We start from the raw sequence: 24,780 nt of genomic DNA, 5'->3' as shown, positions 1-24,780 counted from the left end.
CTGAAGCAATTTATTTATGGTCCAGGAACATATATGTTTGCAATGTGACCAGGAATAGAGAAGGGAGATGACACGGGCACACTGCACGCATTATCCCCTCATACAGTTGATAATTGTGTTTGTCGTTTGTTGGTCACACACCAATATATTCTTTTATACATATCCTATGGATAGGTATGATTATTGAGAAAGTTGACTAATCCCTCCCTATTTTTTTGGAGCCCTGAATACTGGTATTTTTAATAAAAATACAATTTGCTGCGGGAAATATGTGCTCTACCCCAAACAAAATAATTTAATGTTTGGTAAATTGATAGCCAAAAGGTATCTGACTGGTCATTGATATTGGTAACTTTGATTGGCACAAACCATGACATGGATTCTTTACTTTGAACATCTAAGATTGCAAAAATCGAATCCTATGTTAATGGATTAGAAGGATGTTGCAACTACGCTTCACCAGCCGCATTTTAAGTACTACTCCCACCATGCTCAAGTGTTGCCTGGTACATGTTTTGACTATTTAAATGATGTTGGACTGGGTTAACATTACATCTTGTATGTTTAGATGGTGGTATTGGGGCACATACAGACGAGATGGCCTGATTCGCAGCAGTGGGGTTGGTCCTTGAATGAGTAATCCTCTTCTGAGGCTGGACAGCTCCAAACGGCCCACAATGTTTTCCCATCTCAGTTTAATGATCGCTTTTCCACACTTGGCCCTTTGTAACATTTAAAATGTATTATAAATATGTTTTTCTCTATTCACATCAAAGATGTTATGCATTGTGTAATATCAAATATCAGATGTTTGCTGACACTCCGTATATATATTTTGGATACACATGGCTGTTTACGCCAAAGTTAAATGATGTACTTTTTTAAAGATGTAAGCAAATGTTAATATTTGTATTTATGTTTCTTTCAATTACAGTACTGTGGACAGTCTGGAAGCCTCAGAGGAATCCGACACATCCGGGAGTGAAACCCCTGCGGTCTTCTCCCCCGCCACAAGTCCCGCTGCGACGCCAATAGAGGACCCTGAGGACTTGGCACAGGCCCAGGACCCCCTACCACTGGCTAGTCCACCTCGTCAGGTCCAGCCCCAGCCAAGACTGCGCTGCCAAGTCCCTCCCTCTTTCTCTGGGCCAGAGAATCGGGAAATCATTGACGCACGTGTCATCGATTTTCTGGCCCAGAGGAGGAGTGATGGCAAGGAGGAGAAAATGTTGAGGGGACTCGGGCCGCTACTGCAGCAGGTCCCTCAGAATGAGCAGCCTGACTGCATGGCTTGTTTGAACATGGTTATTAAAATGTTCATTTGCCCCAACCATGGGGACATCATTGGGCAATTAAATGCCATGAAAATAAACATAGAAAATGCAGGCCAGCAGCCACATCCTGCACCATATCCATTCCCTCCCCAACCCACCCAAGGCCCTTCTTATCCCTTCTTAGGCACTCAAGGCCCTGTGTGTGGGCACACACACCCTTTGAAAAGTCTATGGTTTAACCAATATACACCTTAGACTATACAAAGCATTGATCAGCACAGGGCACACCATGATAAGGACAGGCAGCACTGAATTGAAGCAGCAGCCTATTAAAGCTAAATGATAAAATGCATTGACGCCAAACTATCTTGGACTATAGTTTGCAGGGTAAATTGGCGTATTTAAATATTACACGAAACGTGTAGTTGAAGGGTTGCAGGTTCAAAACTCAGTCTGAAAACGGCTCGCCCTCACTGACCTATGTATTTGCTTGCATTAAACTTTTAAAACAACAAACGGGGTATACGAGCAAAACACTAACAGCTATTGCGGTGTGGGCAGTACTACCACAACTAAGTGACAACAACTATGTTTAGCCCCTTTTAAATGCAGTAAATGCTGTGCAAGTGCACAATTATGTGAACATTATGCATGATGAGGACGTTAGCTGGAAATCTCAGGGGTTGCCAGCAGCACAATCATACAAAATAGGGTCCAGACCGGTACATAGACTTTGACCAGGGTGGTGCACGCAGAGAGAGATCCTGACAGAGGGACCAATTTCATTCAGACACTACAAAAAACCCCGGCACTCGCCAGTATTGGACGAAAATTGTAGAAAGATTAATAACTCAGAAAGGAAGGTTACAGCCTGCTGAATCACGGCGGACTGACTGTATTAAACACCATTTTTAACAAACGCCTGGCGAGTGCAGTGTATTTTTGGAGTGTCTGGAGGACGATAGCTGAACACAAGTTTGGAACTTGCTCCAAATTGTAAAAATTAGTCAAAAAATGATAGGTCATGTGACAGGGATTAACGTGTTAAGAAACAAACCATTAAACACCCCCAAAATAAAAAAAAGGGCAAAGAAATGCTACTTCAGCAAACAGTAGCACATGTCTCACAGCAGCCATTTTGGAGCACATGTTACTCCTAACACAAGCAGTGCACATTTCTGTTGAAACTTAACAAGTACTATACTGCTTACCTCAACGTGACGATGAGCCTTTCCTCAGGTGAAATGCTGCGCCTCATATTGGTGTCCATAAAGGTAAGGACAGTACGTAGAGACGACAGCAATCGATCAAATGTACCCACTGACATCCGACAGAAGGAAAAGAACTTCTCCGGATGGTGGCGAAGATCTTGGTATAGCGTATGGAAGTGTCCTTTCCGGTACCGTTGTGAAACAATCGGATGGACCCAAAATCGTCGCCTTCTACTCGGTTCCTCATTCATCAAAGGAGTGCGCTGTCCCCAACGCCGAGAAACCAGCCAATGCAGCAAGACCTCGTCCTCAGAATCAGACATGGTGATACAGCAAAGAGAGCAGCCAAAATAACCTCTGTACTCTGGAAAGACTACAGAAAATGTCCACAAATGCATACTCAGGTGCCCTTGATTTATACCAGTATCCAGGGTGGAGATATTAAAATGACATTTTTTTAACCATTCCAAGATTTCTGACGGGCCGCAAAAAAAAACGGGAACACGGACACACGGAAGCACAACGGTAGCAAAAACGGCCACGGATCATGGAACAACGGAACCACGTTTTGCGGACCGTGAAAAAATACTGTCGTGTGCATGAGGCCTTAGTCTGTCTTGTCTGCTCCTTTTAGTCAGTGGTCTGTTATGCCTTGCTTCTGCCTAAGGGTCCATTCACACGTCCGTTATAACACTCCGTTTCCGTTCCAAATTAAATCTGAATGTTTTTTCGGATCCATAAATTTCAATTGCCTCTGCAAAAATGCGGACACCAATCATAGTGCTGTCCAAATCACAGAATCCGTTCCATTTTCCTATTTTCGATTATGCGGATCCTGAAAAAAAATTAAGCTTGTCCTACTTTCTGTCCGTTTTTCAGGTCCGTTGTCCATTCAAGTCAATGGATCCGCATAAATGCGGATGACATGCACAAAACCATCCGATTTTGCGGATCCGTTAACAGGAAAAAAATAAATAAAAATTAAGCCCAACCCTCTGTGCCTGTGGTGAGAGAAGTTCAGGTCATCTTCTGCTCTCCTGCAAAATGGCATATGAAGTTGACCGATTGATCACTATGATCCAGGAACGGCCCTCTCTATGGGATACCAGACAAGAGGACTACCAAAATAGGTCGCTAAAGGACCGGTGTTGGGAGGAAATTGCCCATTAACTTTATCCATCCTCCTGAGATCCAGGCTACTTAGCCAAGTGGGAAAAAATAAGTGAGTAAATATATTATAATATGTGTAATTTTACTTTTCCATCTGTCCTAGAGCAGTATACTGTACGAGCTTGTCATTTTTTTGTGCTAATTAGAAAATCGCAGCTTCCAGACATGTGCATTCACTGCATTTATCAGAGATTTTAAAGGGATTCTGTCTAACCGCCGCCTCCAGCCTGCCACAGCCTCTCCTCCCTCTCCTCCCCCTCCCTCACGCCGAACGAACTCTCGCACAGGCGCAGTACCCACTGAGGGCTGCACCTGTGCGATCAGCAGGAGACTGAGGGCAGCAGCTTCATCTTCGTCACTGGGCATGCGCCGAGCCCAGTGACGTCCGATGCTCGCTCTTCCCTCAGTCAGCAGGGAAGAGCGAGCATCGGACGTCACTGGGCTCGGCGCATGCCCAGTGACGAGGATGAAGCTCCTGCCCTCAGTCTCCTGCTGATCGCACAGGCGCAGCCCTCAGTGGGTACTGCGCCTGTGCGGGAGTTCGTTCGGCGTGAGGGAGGGGGAGGAGAGGCTGTGGCAGGCTGGGGGCGGCGGTTAGACAGTACAAGGAAGGCGGGCTGGGCACTGAAAGAGGGGCGGTACTGGGCTCTCTAAGAAGAAAAAAACCGCCCCTCTGGGCACCTTCAGGACACATTTACATATCAATCAAAGTCGTTTTTTGCAGTAACTGCTGGACGGATTTCAAGATAAAAGAGCACAGCCTAATCCAGGTAAGTTGTGCTTCATGGCTGCTTTAAAATCGTTTTTTGGCTTAGGGGAGGTGACAGAATCCCTTTAAACCTGTATACCTGCAATTGTAATAAATCTACAACTCCCATTTCACCACTTTTTTTTTTGGTACCCTAGCAACATCTATTCCTCCTCTTTTTTTCTTTTGAAAACACAAAACAAAAAAGTGGAATAACGGAAACACGAAACGGATTAGGAAGCACTTTAGTAAAAAAAAACAAAAACAAGGTTGTACTGAAAAACGGATCTGCAAAAAAAGGAACGTTTATCTGGAAAGGTAAAAATACTGACGTGTGAATGGACCCTTACTCTGCTTTAATGTTTTGTCCTACCATGTTCTTGCTATGCCTTGGTCTGTGATGTATCCTGCCGCGTCTTGCGCATCTGCCCCTGAACGCCTAGCAGAGCGCATCTGCCCCTGTATGCCTAGCAGAGCGCATCTGCCCCTGACTGGTTTACGCTCTAGAGTTGCCCCTGGCAACTATCTGCAGCCTGTCCTCACCATCAGACGCTCCAGTAAAGACCAGGTAGTGCTTAGTTATGCCCCTCCAGAGTATTGCTACTCAATGGCACAGTGGGTTCTCACCCCCTGACGGTACATTGAGCTCTTCTGACGGTACATCGTGCTCTTGCCTTGTATTAAAGTTGTCATGAACCATAGCATGTGTTTTCGTTTGCTGTTTTGCCCAATAAATCTCGGGGGTTCCTCGCAGGACCGTTGGCATGTTACAGCCTCCATATATGTATAGTGTGGCTTTGGTGTTCCTAAGACAGATGCTGGCGCTATAAATATTGAATTTTATTTTTTAATTGTTTGTAAACATTTTTTTTAAAATCTTTATAAAAATGTTGTTCAATTAAAAAAAAACTAAATTTAAATATATTTTATGTTTTTTAAATTTTTTGATTTTATTTTATGTATTTTAAAAATATATATATTTTTACACCAGGCCCCGCCGCTCACCGAAGTATTTCTAGATGGAAATTCTTAACCTGTTAAGTTTAACTAACGCTGCGCTTTCACCTGCATCCGTACAGCACTTACTAACAAGCTTCAATAGAAGGCAGAGCAGACGGCAGCAGTAACGTCATTTACTGACGTTGCGCGCCTGCTCCTCCCACTTTATGAATAAAGCAGGCGGAACAGTCGCGCAATGTCAGTGAGTGACGTAACGCTGCCAGCCGCTTTGCCTGCTATGGAAGCTTGTTAGTAAGTACTGTAATGATACAGAGGAGAGCGCAGCTTTAGTTAAACTTATTAACAGGTTAAGGATTACGGTCTAGAAATACTTCGGTGAGCAGAGGGCTGGTTGGTATATTGGGGGACACTGTTATGAGGGGGATCTGTGGATGACAAAAATATAGCAGTGACATGCACAGATGTCTGCAAAGCCATCATGTGTTGTAGCAAATGGTTAGTCTCCTGCTGCTGCTTATTAGCCTCGCGTTGCTGCAGGTTTGTCTCTCGCTGTGGCCGATTAGCCTCCATGAGGTCCTTCACAACAGCCTCCATTTTGTCTTGGGGCACTGGTTGTAATACAGCTGGTTTAATGTACGACATACAACCGTGCTACCCGACAGTGCCTAAAAAATATCTACGTTCAGGCCAGCGTCACTGCTCTTGCACGCATCCTCCACCAATTGTGGGGTTGGTAGATAGGGGAAGTGGGCGCAGTACAGAGGCAAAATACAAGTTCTTAACTCAAAACGTCCGTGTTTATTCACACTTGAGGCAATTGCACAAAACAGCACGCAACTTTGCAGTCTTGGTGTCAATTCACACACAATGGAAAGTTCATATAACACAAGTCACCTTGCTGGCAGTTCTGCCTCCAGTAGTCCACAGCAGGCTTTAGTTGGCCTGTTTCCCCAGCATGCGGCTCTCAGCCCTCCAGCACGGCACAAAGCCTCAGATCCCAAGAAACAGAGACATCTCTGCTGAGCCCAGCTGCCTATTTAAGGACAGCCCGATGCTGCCAAAACCCGGATCGGCACTTAAACTCCGGTCCGGTATTTGACCATACCTAGCTGGAAACCAGCACAGCCGCACATGCTGGGAGGAAAATACCTGCCTAGCCAGACACAACCCCTCCCTGTGTCATACTACACAATCTATAACCTATTCCATTCTTCAACCCTTCACTTCCGTCTATAACATACTACATCACAATCATATTTGCACCAAGCGTTCTAGTTTAGAACGCACAGCCAGCTCTGATGTGTTCCACCACGGAACACATCGGCACTTACTTCCCTTCCTGTTGGTTCCGATGCGTTCCACAGTGGAACGCATCGGCACTCACTTCCTTCTGGCTCTGGTGCGTTCCACTGTGGAACGCATCGGCACCTACTAGTGATCAGCGAGCACCAAAGTGTTCGGTCCGAACACATCGCAATATTCGTGCGCTCGGACAAGCACCCGAGTATAATGGAAGTCAATGGGAGGTGACCAAGCACCCCCTGCTCAGATGAGGGGAGGGTGCCAGGTTCATAGTAAAAGGTCTGAAAGTGATGGAAACACCTCTGAAATCGATCAGGAACAGCAGGGGGACCATGTCTGGATGCATCTTGGACACCAATGTCGCTGCTGTGAACCATGTTGTCCGCCACTTTTACAGAATGACAAAAAAACGCCCACTCCCACAAAAAAATCCTTTTTAGAGGAAAAATTGTTAGGAAACATTCTTTCCTGTAGATTCAATGGTATATACAGTGTAAGTGCTGCCAAAAATTACAAGGAAAAAGAGATACAGCCTCTATATCACATAAAGGAGGGCCTCATTCACATGGTGCTACAATTGTTCAGGTAGTGGGACTCCTACACTCATACAGCCCATTCACTAAGTAAAAGGCCTGTCAAAAATTACAAGGAACAGGTACTCCAATGCACCTTTTATTACACATAAAAGAGGGCATCATAAATACCCTTTAAAACATTTTAATAGCCTACTGCTAACCCTCAAAAAACATTAGGAGCAAGGGCCTGCTGGTTACCCTCTTAAACATTACGAGTGAGGGCCTGCTGCTCAGCTGACCCTCTTAAACATTATGGGTGAGGGCCTGCTGCTCAGCTAACCCTTTTAAACATTATGGTTGAGTGCCTGCTGGTGAAACCCCATAAAACATAGTGAGAGCCTACAGGTGAGCAGACCGTATAAAACATTGGAGGTGAGGGCCTACAGGTGAGCGAACCCCATAAGACATTGTAGTGGGGGCCTGAAGGTCAGCAAACCCACAAAACATAGTAGTGAGGGCCTACAGCTGAGCAGACCATATAAAACATTGGAGGTGAGGGCCTACAGCTGAGTAGACAATATGAAACATTGGAGGTGAGGGCCTACAGGTAAGCGAACCCCATAAAACATTGTAGTGAGGGCCTTATGGTGAGCAAACCCCATAATACATTATATTAAGGGCCTACAGCTGAGCAGACCGTATGAAACATTGGAGGTGAGGGTCTTATGGTGAGCAAACCCCATAAAATATTGTAGTGATGGCCTACAGCTGAGCTGCCTGTTTAGGCATTTGTCAATATATTTGTTAAAATAACTTACCCAGGTTAAGTCCAAATTATGATTACTCTATTGGAATAGGCTCAACAGCCTTTGTTTTTTGAGGACTCTTCACCTACCAACTCCTCTCCTTCTAACCTTTTCTGATAGGTGACCATTATTATATGGCAGGTTTTCTCTCTAACGTATCGTCCTCTAACCTAATAACACGGAGGCAGCACAAGTTTTATCTACTATCTGTCTCCCTATTAATACCACTGATATATAAGTGGCATTTAGGCTACTTTCACACTTGCGTTCGGAGCGGATACGTCTGGTGTCTGCACAGACGGATCCGCTCCTATAATGCAGATGATGGGATCTGTTCAGAACGGATCCGTCTGCATTATATTTCAGAAAATATTCTAAGTCAGAAAGTTAGTCAGACGGATCCGTCCAGGCTTTACATTGAAAATCAATGGGGGACGGATCCGTTTGAAATTGAGCCATATTGTGTCAACTTCAAACGGATCCGTCCCCATTGACTTACATTGTAAGTCTGGACGGATCCGTTTGGCTTCGCACGGCCAGGCGGACACCCGAACGCCTGCTGAGCGGAGGCCAAACGGTGCCAGACTGAGGCATTGAGCGGATCCGCATCCACTCAGAATGCATTGGGGCCGTACGGATGCTTTCAGGGCCGCTTGTGAGAGCCTTCAAACGGAACTCACAAGCGGAACCCCGAACGCAAGTGTGAAAGTAGCCTTAGAGATATATATAAAACCTATAAGCAGTATGTTCGAGCCCAGTGGGAAGTTGCAAGCCTAGATACCTATCAGGAACAGGGTCTGATAGGTACTATGGGGGCGTCTTTTCAGCACCTAGAAGCTCGGTCTACTCGCACTGTATGCCCGCCCATCTCGTCTTGAATGCCTGCCTCCATCACAGCCATCGGACCAATTCTCGCGCCTGCGCCATTCACTTCTGTCATCGGCGCAGGCGCAGTGAGTAAATGATACGCTCCTGGTGCCGGATTCCTCACTGCGCCTGCGCCGACTACGTCACAGTGAGGAAGCCGGCATCAGGAGAGCGGCCTTCACTCACTGCGCCTGTGCCGAAGACAAAAGTGAACGGCGCAGGCGCGTGAATTCGTCAGATGGCTGTGATCGAGGCAGGCATTCAAGACGAGATGGGCGGGCATACAGTGTGAGTAGACCGAGCCTCTAGGTGCTGAAAAGACGCCCCCATAGCACCTAGAGGCTCATTTGCATAGGAATAAAAGTTAGTTTTTTAATGAAACGGCTCCACACAAAGGTCTAAGAATTGCATGGTTATGGAGATCAGACACTAGCAGATCGCTAGTGTCTGAAAGCTAATTTGGTCAAACTGAAGTGGTAGAAACCCTTTAAGGCAGTGTCTACATTCCTCTCCACTAAGAGCACCCAATTACGTACACATAATGAGTTTTTGTTAACTCTTCTCAAATTTCTCCTCACGCACAATTATTTTCTTTTTGATGGTCATTATTATTTACAGTCAGTCGGTACCAGTTTACCGGTCAGTCGGCTATGGGTAGTAAATGCGCACCTAATTATGCTAATTTTTTTTAGGGTGGTGGCAGGATACTATTGTTTTCACACACAAACTCTCTCGCTACACTGAGCACATTCTTTTCTGGGGTAGATACATCGATGATGTACTAATACTTTGGGAAGGCACTACTGACAAGTTTAACTAGTTTGTTTTGGCACTCAATACCAATTCTATTGGTATGAAATTCACTTCAGAGATCCATGAAAAAACTATCACGTTTCTTCATCTCAAACTCACCCTGGACCCTGATGGCCACATCCAGTCTGAGATTCACCGCAAACCCACAGCGACGAACAATCTCCAACAGTGGAGTAGCTATCACCCGAGACCACTCAAAAAGGGTATACCTGTGGGACAATATATCAGAGCTCGCAGGAATTGTTCAGATGACGCAAGTTTTGCTAAAGAGAGCAAGACACTGTATGATCACTTTAGGGCAAGGGGTTACCCTAAAAAGGATTTACATCAAGCCTATGCCAGGGCAAATAACACTAATCGGATGGAACTGCTAAAAGCTATGCCCAAAGGCCTTAAGGGACATGTGGTCAGATGTATCGGCACCTTTGATGCCCAAAACAATCAGGTTTTCCATATTCTGAAAAACACTGGCATGTTCTATGGGCAGACAATGATCTGAGGGCAGTAATTACGCAGAAACCTAGTGTTACTTACAGCAGAGGTAGAAATCTAAAGGACACCTTGGTCCACAGCTTCTATCGTCCTGTACTGCCTAAAACCACCTGGCTTACGTCGAATGTAGTGGGTACTTACCCCTGTAGAGACTGTGTTTTCTTTCCCCTTGTGAAAAGGTGTCGATCATTTATCAACCCTGTGGACGAGAAAGAATATCACATAAGGCAATACATTAACTGTAAGACCAAAGGTATCGTATATGCTATTCAATGCCTGTGCCCCAAGATCTATGTTGGTAAGACGTCTCAGGAGTTTAGGAGGAGGATCTCCCAACATATAAGTAGCATTAACAGCAAGGCGGACACGTCTATCTCTAGGCACGTTAGGGCCCATCATTGTGGAGACCATAAGGGGCTTAAATTTTGGGGAATTTGTAAAAAAAAAAAACTCTAGGTGCAAGAAAGGGTGACCTGGATGCCATCCTGTTGCAGGAAGAGACTAGGTGGATCTATCGGCTTGACAGTCTCAGTCCTAGGAGAGGTTAAATTTCTATGTTGGTTTTTCATTTTTTTTCTCTTAATCCAAAGTGTCATGACACTTATATGATCGCATGATTATTATCCTACTGAACCAAAATTATAGTGCACCACAAGTACTGTGTTGATTAGTAATAATCTGTCCTGATGGTATACCTAAGCCTTATATCGATATTTCTTACTAGCAAATACTAACATATTCCGGCATTCTAACTGCTAACGCTATTACTTTGATTATGCTACTGGAGAATTACAGATCATGCCCTAGTGTAAAACTATCCATTCCTTGTACACTAAATTCAATGCCCTAAGGGGTATGCTCCTGGACTTGCACTATAGATATGAACCTAATGCATGCATGTAGGCTCTCACTCCATGGATAATAGTTATCAGCGCAGCAGACAACCAATAGTTTACCCACATAATATCGGATTTGCACTGTTTTAATATTATGAGTTTTTTATTCTATGTGCAAGCGCAGCTTCTACCTGCACAGCCATCCCGTTCCAGGGTAAAGTCTGTGCGCATCCTGGTCTAGCGCAGCGCATGCGCACTATAACAACTTGGGCTCTTTCGGTCTAAGTATTCGCGCAGACTTCTAGTGCGCAGCGCTTTCCTGATGACGCACTAAGTAGGCGACTGCTATTGGGGTTTAACCTGCCCTGTGGGCGTGCGCTTTCTAAGGTAATAGGTTGGTCATGATATATGCCGTAAATACGATTGGACGTTAGTCCTGTCAATCCTCATACCAGTTATTTAATCTTCCGGCCGGGTGGTGACACTCATTGCTGCCCTTTTCACTTGAAGAAGCCAGAATCCTGGTGAAACATGTTGGGGGGCAGTTTTCGTTTTTAAACGCAGTCTTCCACTCCACAGTAAATTAAGTTGAAGATAGTCCGGCTGGACTATACTCTAATAGTTGGATCTTTCATGAGCCTTGGATAGACACGGCATCAAAACTGTGTCTATCAAAGTTTGTAGGGCTACTCAACATTGGTCTTTATGCTGGTCTGATGCACATAAGGTTGCCAATTGTGCTCCTTTCACAGTGGGTTGACGCATCCTGGTTCCCACTGCTTTACACTGCCACACTGACAATACCATTCAGTCAGCAATAGCCCTATAAATGGTGATACGGTAGCACCCTATATCAAGATAGTCCGGATGGACTATACTCTAATAGTTGGATCTTTCATGAGCCTTGGATAGACACGGCATCAAAACTGTGTCTATAAAAATGTGTTTGTAGGGCTAATCGCCATTGGGCTGTATGCTGGTCTGATGCACATAAGGTTGCCAATTGCACTCCTTTGACAGTGGGTTGACACACCGCGGTTCCTACTGCTTTACACTGCCACACTGAAAATACCATTCAGTCAGCAACAGTCCTACAAATAGTGATATGGCAGCACATTATATCCAAAGTGAGGTGTGAGCTAGTGCACATCTCTGCGCCTTTCTCACTGTTCAATAACTGAACGCACTAGTTCAATAACTGAACGCACATAGTTTTTTTGGTTTGTTAAAAACAAAATAATAAAGTAAAATTTGCACTCACTTATACATTTAGATTTTAAAATATTTAATAATAAAAGTGAAGTATTAAATTACCTGGGTCAAGATAGGTTTCACTGCCTGTTTAGGCATTTGTCAATATACATTGGAGGTGAGGGCCTGAAGTGAGCAAACCCCATAAAACATTGTAGTGAGGGCCTTATGGTGAGCAAACCCCATAAAACATTGTAGTGAGGGCCTACAGTTGAGCAGACCGTATAAAACATTTGACATGAGGGCCTGAAGGTAAGCAACCCCCATAAAAGATTGTAGTGAGGGCCTAAAGCTGAGCAGACCGTATGAAACATTGGACGTGAGATTCGTGAAGGTGACCAAACCCCATAAAACATTGTAGATTAACAGATATGAGGCCGATTATAATCGACAAACCTTGGACTTGAAAAACAGACTTCTGGCCAGGGGGTACCCTTTGAAACTACTTAATGAGGCCATGAAGAAGGCCGCATTAACCAAACCCCTAAAGTGCTCCATACCCTAAGAGAATGACTAGACAGAAGAGACAGCGGATGAGTGCAGCCCCCATCCATTTGTCTTCTCCTTCAAGTTTGGACCAATGGCCTCTCAAATCAGAAAAGTCATCAAGGACAATTGGTCAATACTTGAAAGAGACGAATCCTTAAAAGGAATTAAAAATGCGGCACCAATCATAGCCTTCAGGAAATGTCATACCCTGAAGGACAAATTGGTCAGCAGCAGATTTCAAGAAAATAAAACCATGACTTGGCTAGAGAATTGGGGACCAAAAGGCAACCGCAGGTGCGGTCACTGCTCGTGCTGTAAACTTAACCCGCAATGGGACACACTAAGGTTTGGAGGGATCCAACATAAAGTGAATACACTCATTACCTGTCAAAGTAAATACGTGGCGTTTCTTATGAAATGTACATGCGGCAGGTTCTATATAGGAAAAACAATAAGATGTCTCCAGGAGAGGATCAGGGAACATATAAATTCACTCACCACGGGAAAGTGCTGTTTACAGCTGATCGAACATGTGGGAAAGAAGCACGCAGACAAGTATCTGACCCTCAGTTTTGCAGGAATAGAGATAGTGCAGAGTCTACCACAAGGAAGAGACAGACATAAGGATCTTAGGAGAGAAAGTAAGTGGATCCTACGTGCAGGCGCAATGGTGCCGTTTGGTCTGAATGACAAAATTGACATGGGGGTCTTCCTATAGGAGCCCACCCCTCCTTAGTAATGTGTTGCTTATTTAATCAGAAGGTTGTATGGTACTGTTTTGGAACATATGTTTTAATACTTGTTTTTCACTATGACGCGGCCCTCTCAGACGCACACAGGTGAGCGCCGTATTAGCGTGATGCCGGTGCGGCGCAGAGAGAGCCACATCACAGGATAAGTCTCTTAAGAGTAGGTCAACTGTTTCACCTGATTATGGGCCAGACGAAGCACTGAGGTGCGAAATGGCCGTCGCCTAACTCAGCTGGAGTACTCGTGTATGTTGTTCGCTATGTACCAGAAATAAAGGAATTGTTTCAGCTAGCATCGGTGAGTGCCGTCCTTTTGTCTCTTACATGTGCAATTGTAGTGAGGGCCTATAGCTGAGCAGACCGTATGTTACATTTGAGGTGAGGGCCTGAAGTGAGCAAACCCCATAAAACATTGTACTGAGGGCCTACAGCTGAGCAGACCGTATGAAACATTGGAGGTGAGGGCCTACAGGTGAGCGAACCCCATAAAACATTGTAGTGAGGGCCCACAACTGAGCAGACGGCATGAAACATTGGAGGTGAGGGCCTGAAGGTAAGGAAACCTCATAAAACATTGGAGGTGAGGGCCTGAAGGTAAGCAAACCCCATAAAACATTGTAGTATGGGCCTACAACTGAGAAGACCGTATGAAACATTGGAGATGAGCGCCTTATGGTGAGCAAACCCCATAAAACATTGTAGTGAGGGCCTACAGCTCAGCAGACCGTATGAAACATTGGAGGTAAGGGCCTACAGGTGAGCGAACCCCATAAAAATTGTAGTGAGGGCCTGAAGGTGAGCAAACCCCATAAAATATTGTAGTGAGGGTCTACAGCTGAGCAGACCTTATGAAACATTGGGGGAGAGGACCTACAGGTGAGCGAACCCCATAAAACATTGTAGTGAGGGCCTTATGGTAAACAAACTCCATAAAACATTGGAGTGAGGGCCTACAGCTGAGCAGACCGTATGAAACATTGGAGGTGAGGGGCTACAGGTGAGCGAACCCCATAAAACATTGTAGTGAGGGCTTTATAGTGCGCAAACCCCATAAAACGTTGTAGTGAGGGCCTACAGCTGAGACCGTATGAAACATTGAAGGTGAGGGCCTGAAGGTAAGCAAACCCCATAAAACATTGTAGTGAGGGCCTACAGCTGAGCAGACCATATGAAACATTGGAGGTGAGGGCCTACAGGTGAGCGAACCACATAAAACATTGTAGTGAGGGTCACTGGAGGTGAGGGCATGAAGGTGAGCAAACCCCATAAAATATTGTAGTGAGGGTCTACAGCTGAACAGACCGTATGAAACATTGGGGGTGAGGGCCTACAGGTGAGCGAACCCCATAAAACATTGTAGTGAGGGGCCTACAGCTGAGCAGACCGTATGAAACATTGGAGGTGAGGGCCTTATGATAAGCAAACCCCATAAAACATTATACTGAGGGCCTACAGCTGAGCAGACCGTATGAAACATTGTGGGAGAGGGCCTACAGCTGAGCGAACCCGATAAAACATTGTAGTGAGGGCATTATGGTGAGCAAACCCAATAAAACATTGTAGTGAGGGCCTACAGCTGAGCAGACTGTATGAAACATTAGAGGTGAAGGCCTTAGGGTAAGCAAACCCCATAAAACATTATAGTGAGGGCCTACAGCTGAGCAGACTGTATGAAACATTAGAGGTGAAGGCCTTAGGGTAAGCAAACCCCATAAAACATTGTAGTGAGGGTCACTGGAAGTGAGGGCCTGAAGGTAAGCAAACCCCATAAAATATTGTAGTGAGTGTCTATGGCTGAGCAGACCATATGAAACATTGGGGGTGAGGGCCTACAGGTGAGCGAACCCCATAAAACATTGTAGTGAGGGCCTTATGGTGAGCAAACCCCATAAAACATTGCAGTGAGGGCCTACAGCTGAGCAGACCGTATGAAACATTGGAGGTGAGGGCCTTATGGTAAGCAAACCCCATAAAAAATTATACTGAGGGCCTACAGCTGAGCAGACCGTATGAAAAATTGGAGGTGAGGTTCCTGAAGGTGAGCAAACCCCATAAAACATTGAAGTGAGGGCCTTATGGTGAGTAAATAAAACATTGTAGTGAGGGCCTACAGCTGAGCAGACCGTATAAAACATTGGAGGTGAGGGCCTACAGGTGAGTGAACCCTATAAAACATTGTAGTGAGGGCCTTATGGTGCGCAAACCCCATAAAACCCTGTAGTGAGGCCCTACAGCTGAGCAGACCGTATGAAACATTGGAGTGAGGGGTCTACAGGTTAGCAGACCGTATGAAACATTGGAGTGAGGGCCTACAGGTGAGCAGATCGTATGAAACATTGGAGTGAGGGCATATATACTGTATGGAACAGGAGGAGGAGGAGTAGTAAACAAGATTCAAACATATACCCTTTTTTGGAAGTGAAAAAGGTGCATCTGAATCTTGTGGATTGAGTACATTGTAAAGCATACATTTAAAATGCGTTTTTGTTCCTCGTTAGCTCAGCGTTCCTCTGGTGGAGTGGAGAAGTCAGGGGGTGGAGTGGAGAAGTAAGGGGCAATCTAGGCCTTGTTCATTTTTATATGAGTGAACCTGTCAGCATTGCCAGTGGACAAGCGGATACACTTATCTGTTATAATGCAACCAGCAGCACTAAATACACGCTCAGACAAAACGCTGGCGGCAGGGCAGGACAACACCTCCAAGGCGTAGAGCGCAAGTTCGTGCCACATGTCCAGCTTGGACACCCAGTAGTTGTAAGGCACTGAGGGATCATTTAGGACGTTGACATGGTCTGCTATGTATTCCTTCACCATTTTCAAAAACTTTTCCCTCCTTGTAACACTAGGCAGCGCTTCAGGGTGAGGTTGCTGGCGGGGTGTCATAAAAATGTCCCATGCCTTGGAGAGTGTTGCCCTGCCTTTGTTGGAACTGCCCTGTTAAGGCCATTGTCAGACACAACCATGCCTGGTTGTAGGTTGAGTGGAAAAAGCCACAGCTCGGTCTGGTCCCTTATACCCTGCCAAAGCTCTGCGGCGGTGTGCTTTTTGTCCCTTAAGCAGATCAGCTTCAGCACAGCCTGTTGACGCTTACCCACAGCAGTGCTACACTGCTTCCCGCTAGCGCCTGATGGCTGCTGGAGGGGGAAGTGGAGGAGGAGTAGGAGAAGTGGGGGTAGGAGCCAGCAGCTCAGCTGCTTGCAGAGGCTCTGATGGACGTAGGGCCAGCAATTCTGAGCGTGGGTAGCACCTGTGCCATCCCAGGGTACAACTCACTCCCGACCTCCACCACATTCAACCAATCTGCGGTCATGGAAATGTAGCGTCCCTGGCACCAGCACTTGTCAATGTGTCCGTGGTTAAGTGGACCTTCCCAGTAACTGCGTTGGTCAGGGCACGGGTGATATTCTGGGACACATGCTGGTGTAAGGCTGGCACGGCACACCGTGAAAATCAGGGGCGGCTGGGGACTGCGAACTGAGGGACTGTGGCCGACATCAGGCCGCGGAAGGTCTCAGTGTCCACAAGCCTATATGGCAACATTTCAAGGCTATGGCCTGTGGGTGGGTGGGTATTTGCACTTGATTTCAAATGACTGTTGTATGGACATTTGGACGCTGCACTGGGACAGGGAAGTGGATGTTGTTGCTGCTGGTTCATTCAAAGGTCCAGGTTCAGGGCGAGAGGCATCCGGGCCTGCGTCTTGGACAGCACGTAACACAGGGGAAGAGGAGGCAGTGGTGTGACCCGCAGACCCAGATTGTGGACCCAGACGTTCGGCCCACTTAGTAGGGTGCTTGGATGCCATGTGGCAGATCATGCTGGTGGTGGTGAGGTTGCTAGTGTTCATGCCTCGGCTCATTTTGGTACTGTACAGGTTGCAAACTACCACTCTTTTATCCTCTGCACTTTCCTCAAAAAAGCGCCATACTGCGGAACACCTACCCCTTGCTAAGGTTGATTTACGTATGCGGGTGCTCGGTTAAACGGTTGTAATCACCATCTTTATACTAATCATATTAATTAATGGTACAATCTGAGATTTATGTGTATGCATATACACTCACCTAAAGAATTATTAGGAACACCTGTTCTATTTCTCATTAATGTGATTATCTAGTCAACCAATCACATGGCAGTTGCTTCAATGCATGTAGGGTTGTGGTCCTGGTCACGACAATTTCCTGAACTCCAAACTGAATGTCAGAATGGGAAAGAAAGGTGGGCTACAACAGCAGAAGACCCCACCGGGTACCACTCATCCCCACTACAAATAGGAAAAAGAGGCTACAATTTGCACGAGCTAACCAAAATTGGACTGTTGAAGACTGGAAAAATGTTGCCTGCTCTGATGAGTCTCGATTTCTGTTGAGACATTCAAATGGTAGAGTCCGAATTTGGCGTAAACAGAATGAGAACATGTATCCATCATGCCTTGTTACCACTGTGCAGGCTGGTGGTGGTGGTGTAATGGTGTGGGGGATGTTTTCTGGGCACACTTTAGGCCCCTTAGTGCCAATTGGCCATCGTTTAAATGCCACGGGCTACCTGAGCATTGTTTCTGACCATGTCCATCCCTTCATGACCACCATGTACCCATCCCTCTGATGGCTACTTCCAGCAGGATAATGCACCATGTCACAAAGCTCGAATCATTTCAAATTGGTTTCTTGAACATGACAATGAGTTCACTATACTAAAATTGCCCCCACAGTCACCAGATTTCAACCCAATAGAGCATCTTTGGGATGTGGTGGAACGGGAGCTTCGTGCCCTGGATGTGCATCCCTCAAATCTCCATCAACTGCAAGATGCTATCCTATCAATATTGGCCAACATTTCTAAAGAATGCTATCAGCACCTTGTTGAATCAATGCCACGTAGAATTAAGGCAGTTCTGAAGGCAAAAGGGGGCTCAACACCGTATTAGTATGGTGTTCCTAATAATTATTTAGGTGAGTGTAAATTAATCATGTTATATGTTTATCTTATATTGTAACATACATTTGCTATCTCTATTTTGCACCACTTTTATACCAGCTTGAAAAAGAGCCATATAACCTTTAGGCCTGAATAGTTGCTGTATTATTGTCACTATTTACGGCTGGAGAAATAAAGATACTCATGTTAAAATGCCAAATTTGGAGTGCCGCCTGAAGTTTGTCTATGAGCTATAAGGTCCGTGGGTGGAGAGAAACCGCAAAGGGACGAGCACCCAATAAAAGCCTTGCAAACTGATGATTGCTGTAGCCATAGTTAATGTCCACCTATATCTAGACATGTCAGAGAGGTACATGATGGAAATCCAAGGTCATATGTGATGGTGGTAATACGGCCATCCCCTAGAGGGGCAGATACTGATACAAGGATTCAACAGAAAGAGACAATGCATATTTAAATTAAAAACTGTAAACCCTTTGAGTTTGAAGGAAGTTCTGTCCTTTGTCAGCTTCCTATAAATGTGCATTTAGTCCTTATTTGTACACCTAAGGGAAGCAGCAAATTTAAATATGAGGAATATTTAAAAGAAGAAAAACTGCTACAAGAGGACATAGTTTTAAATTAGAGGGGCAAAGGTTTAAAAGTAATATCAGGAAGTATTACTTTACTGAGAGAGTAGTGGATGCATGGAATAACCTTCCTGCAGAAGTGGTAACTGCAAATACAGTGGAGGAGTTTAAGCATGCATGGGATAGACAAAAGGACATCCTTCATATAAGATAGGGCCAGGGGCTATCCATAGTATTTAGTATATTGGGCAAACTAGATGGGCCAAATGGTTCTTATCTGTCGACACATTCTATGTTTCTATGCTAGCTATTGTATATTGAATCAGAAAGGATCCCTTGCTGTATCTTTTGGATACGTATGATATGCCTTTGTATCCGCATTCCCCTTGGATTTGGCCCATAGCTTTAAGGCCGAATGCACACGGACGTTTTTCATGGCCGTGAGCAGTCCGTGGAACCACGGGCTGGATTCCTGCTGAGAGCAGGAGCGCACGGCGTCATTGGTAGCTATGACGCTGTGCGCTCCCTGCTGCAGCCGCAATACAATAATACACTGGTATGATCTATACCAGTGTATTACTGTACTGTGGCGGCAGCAGGGAGCGCACGGCGTCATAGCAACCAATGACGCCGTGCGCTCCTGCTCTCAGCAGGAATCCAGCCCGTGGTTCCACGGACCGCTCACGGCTGTGAAAAACAGCTGTGTGCATTCGGCCTTACGGTGCCCTTAGAAAAGGAGATTATTGGTAGCCTAGTCCTGCAAGTAACCATTTCTGCACCATTATGTATGTTCTACATTGATGATTGTTGATGGATGTCATGGCAACCCTTGGGGCAAGGGCAATGAAATTATTTTCTTCCGCGCATGCCCAATTTGACATGCCCATAATGTAAGTAGATAAATATCTTTATAACTAAAACGCCTTGGAGAATTTTTTGTTACAAAGAAACTTGTAACACTAGGGACAATCGCCGATAAGTGGGGCTGCCACTTTTGGGGCGATTAATCCACTTTCAGGCGCAGTAAGTGGTCAGATGCAGGGCCAGGGTCCCACACTTACTGCCTTGGCAGATTTAAGAAGTTTGTTACAATCCAGGATTCTCAAGCTTAATATATCCATGGATGGATGTCTACACATGACCAGCTGAAACATAGGGGATGTGCAAGTTGGTCTGAAGACACTGTATTTCGTGGTCCCCAAATCGGTAGTAAACCATCATGAAATACCAGTAATTGATATTTGGCCACTTGTGTTGGCTTCTGGATATCTTTGGCCCGTTTTTATATCTTTATCTATTTGATATATTGAGTGGATTTTTTATTGATATTTTACTAAAGGTTATGTTTTAGAGTAGGCTTTTTTTCAGTAATAACCATTTATTATACTCTACCGACTATACCAATTGTTGGCAGTGAGAGATTTAAAACAGCAAAAATAATAAAAACGTTGTGAATTTGGAAATCCGCACAGCAGGTCAATTTCCATGCAGACAAAATCTGCAAAATGAGATTTGTTTTCAGAAACAGAAACTCCAGCGCTCTTCCCCTTAGTGACCACTAATATGCCTTTTTACTGACGTAAACAAAGGGGGTTTTAGCTAAACAGCTGGCTTTAATCAATCATTACATGTACCCAAAATGGTGCATTAAAAACTATAACTTGTCCTGCAAAACTCCTTAAAAAAATAAGACCTCATACAAGTACATTGATGAAAAAACTAAAAATTTCTAGTTCTTGAAATGCAATTTAAAAAAAAAATGTGCATGGTCACTATGGGGTTAAAATCCAGTATCATTCAAAGTCAGACATATGTAGCAAAAAAAAAAACAATAGGCCTTTGGTTTATTGCATACACTTTGCAGTTAGTGTACAAAACTGTGTTTTTTCACTTGAAACCGCACAGAAAAAAACATGCATTTTCCGTAATGTCTGCAGGTACCCTAAGGATCTTGGGAGAATAAGAGATTACATCTGAAAAAGGAAAATCATTAGGTACATCATTACATAGAAGACTTTTCTTAGAGATATTACTTTTTGTACAGTAAGTCACCCCCCCCCCCCCACCCCCTTATTAGAGTAAGACTGCGTCTGATAAATCAGTACACTATCTAATTAATATAGCTAACCATATCCACCGGGGGTCCTGAGTGGCATAAAAACAAAAAAGTTGCAACATTTTTGTACGTAAATCGCATTGGCCAATAATTGTAACTTTATGGTGCCAGTTTTCTGGCGTAAATGGAATAAATCCCCCCAAGTCTACTATAAAGTGCTTTTTGCTGCATTTTTCTTACTTCAAAAAAATGCTGCGACCCAAAACCTTCCCCACTAATGACAATGTCCTCGTTACCAGCCCTGCTCTCTTCCCCAGGTTCAGCCAAAGAGGGGTTATGGCGCAATCTACAGAGGTGGATGGTGCAAGAAGCCTTCTTAGAGGGGTCGATTCCTTCTATGGAAATGTTTAGGACCTTCCTCCCTGCAAATATACCTGCAATGACAATTTCCTTTTATTATACTCATTTCAGACATATTTGCTCAAATTTCTTGGCTTTAAACACAACAGTTAGGAATCTCACGAATTTCGAGAGGGTGATGGTGTCTGACCTCCCCAAAATGAGGAAGATATCATTCATGTACCTATAGTTTGCGATAAATTCACATCAGTTCAAGCCGTTATACCTGGGCTCCTGGGAAAGAGAGCTCGGCCTTACCCTAACAGATTGGCTTTTGGGAGCTATGTCGCATATAAAGACCCCTAAAGTGGAAATCCCCAAAAAGTTACCCCATTCTGGAAACTACACCTCTCAAGGAATATTTCAAGATGTGTAGTGAGAACTTTGTCCTCAAAGGTACCGTATTTTTCGCTCCATAAGACGCCGTTCTTCCCCCCCCCCCCCCCAAGCGGGGGGGAAATGCCCCTGCGTCTTATGTGGCGAATAATAATGAAGCTCTTCCATTTTGGAAGCACTTCATTAGTACTGGGAAGCGGTGAAGGATCTGTACTCACCGCTTCCTGGTCCTCTGCTCGGCTGTCTGCTGTGCAGGGCTGCACACCATGTGACCTCACTGTACCAGGAAGAAGAGAGAGAGCGCTGGTGATGAGGAGTGGCGGCATCCAGGAGCAGGAGAGGCAAGTTATTTTTTCTTTATTTTTTTTGCGCTGATTGCTGACAATGGGGGGCATGATAGCTGACAATGGGTGGCATGATGGCTGACAATGGGGGCATGAAGGCTGACATGGGGGCTGATCTGAGGCATTGGGGGTCTGATATGAGGTCTGATTAACATTGGGGGTCTGATTGGGGCTGTGAGCTGAGGTCTGATTAACATTGGGGGTTTGTTTGCGGATCTAAACGGAGGTGTAATGGAAAATATTTTTTTCCTATTATCATCCTCTAAAACCTAAGTGCGTCTTATAGGCCGGTGTGTCTTATAGGACGAAAAATACGGTAAATCATATAATTGGCTGTGAAAAAAAAAAAAAAAATGTTTCCAGAAAAATTGATTTAGGCCTAATTTATTGCCCATTTTCTCCTGATTACAGCAATACCCCATATGTGCTTGTATACTGCTATATGGGCGCACCACAGGGGTCAAAAAGAAAGGACCACCAAATGGCTTCTGGAAGGCAGATTTTACCAGAATAATTCACAGGCGCTAACTTGCAATTAAACACACCCTGAGGTAATCCTAGAGTAGAAACCCAAAAAAAGTGACCCCATTCTGGAAACTACACCCCTCAAAGAATATTTCAAGGTGTGTAGTGGGAACTTTGACCCATCAGGCGTTTCACAGAATTAGGAAACGCTTGGCTGTAAAAATTAAAATTTACATTTTTTTCCAGAAAAAGTTGCTTTACACCCACATTTTACACTTTCACAAGGGGTAACAGGACAAAATGCACCACAGATTTTGTTCCCCATATCCCCCCGAATACGACAACACCCCATATGTGCTCAAAAAAATATGTATGGGCGCACAACAGGCTTCAGAGTGGAAGGAGCACCATATGGCGTTAGGAGAGAGGATTTAGCTGGAATGGTAATTGGGAGCTATGTCGCAGGTGAAGGAGGGCAACTAAAGTAATAACTGGAATGGGGAAACTACAATACCCTGAAAGAATATCAACATTAGAGTTATTCACTTTAGAAAAAAGACGACTGACTGCTGCTAAGCGGTGCAGACGTGTGGTGTAGAGCTCTGCAGGCTTACTGATCTAAAACCGCCATATCTCTGGAAAAAAATCATCTTTTCCCAGCGAAAACCCTATATTCCTAAATCGGATCATACAAGGAGACCAGCGATATAACTTTTATTAACTTGGACAGACTTCAGAAATTGCGGCCTAGAAGCAGCAGAGAAGCCGCGGACCGGAGTGCAGCCGAGAAGCGCCACTTCCGGTGCTGGTATAGCCGGTCAGAGAAGGAGGCTGAGTCATTCACGGCCGGGCAACTCCTGAGAAGCAACAGCTTACGTATATGGAAGATCCTTAAAGACCGGACGACCTACTAGACGCCAGATAAGTACTCACAACTTCACTTAGTATACAGCTGTCTGGATAAAATAGTACGCCAGCATATAAACAAGTCCGGCCACTTTAAATTGAACGGCGTCAGATACAAACCTATCCGGAGGCTGATTGATTAAGATTGGGACTATATAAACCCTGGAAAAAAGCTTGTGATTATTTAAAGGAGCCGCGCTCTAATACCGGCAGTGACATCCCTGACTGAAGCGCCATTTTTCCAGCGCTTTTTCCCACGATTTTTTTTTCCTGCAAGCTTGCGGCATAAATAGCCGTTTTGCTATAAGTCTAGAGCACCTCCGAGTTATTCCTATATAGGATGTAAACCATTGTGACTGTAATGCTCGGGTCCCGACCCAACTATATTAGCAACTCCTTCAGATAATGAGATAAAAATACATTTCAGCTGGCTGCACATCAGCTCCTTCTGAAATCACAGCTGGATTACTACCCCCATCTATTTATTTATACCTAAAGGGAATCTGATTATTGAATATTAAAGGGATTATGGGAAAATCCAAAAGTCATCTAACGGACGATAGGCCTTTAAAAACACCAAGGAAGTCCTCAGACCCCTTTAAAAGTCTACACGTCACACCTGCTGGTGCTGAACTTAGTAGCAGTAAAATGAAAAATAAAAGCAAATTTTTTGCCCCTCAAGATCCAGGCTAAGGGTCAGACTCTGAAGAAGAAGTCCCAGAGCAGGACCAGAGTGACCAGGAAGATCTAAGGAAATATATTAAAACGCTGTCAACTACAGATCACATGAGGGACATGGTCGGTAGGTAGAAAGAATATGCAGCGGCACTCACCGGTAGCGTTCAAACAGCTTTATTCAGCCACGATCAGGCAGGGGGTGGACAAGTCAAACACGCAGTGACAGCGGCGGCCGTTTCGCGCTAATTGCGCTTCATCAGGCTGTGCTACATGAGGGACATGTTCAAGGAATTTACAAATACCCTTAAAACCGACCTGGCAGAAATAAAAGCTGACATAAAGCAAATTTATACTAGAGTCTCCACTCTTGAAGATGCGAATGAAAAGATTGTACAACATGCTTCCCAGCTTGAAAGCACTGCGCAGCAACAACAAAAGGAACTTTATGAGCTCAAATTACATATAAATGACCTGGAAAACAGGTCAAGACAAAATAATTTGCGTGTCAGAGGCCTTACTGAACAGGTGGAGGACAAAGATATACATGGTGTTCTTCAACAGATTTTTCTTGAGTTGCTAGGAAAAGAAGGAGAAGATCTGGGGATT

The sequence above is a fragment of the Bufo gargarizans genome, chromosome 3 (assembly GCF_014858855.1).
Source record: "Bufo gargarizans isolate SCDJY-AF-19 chromosome 3, ASM1485885v1, whole genome shotgun sequence".
NCBI classification, from domain to species: Eukaryota; Metazoa; Chordata; class Amphibia; order Anura; family Bufonidae; genus Bufo; species Bufo gargarizans.
This window is presented reverse-complemented; position numbering follows the sequence as displayed.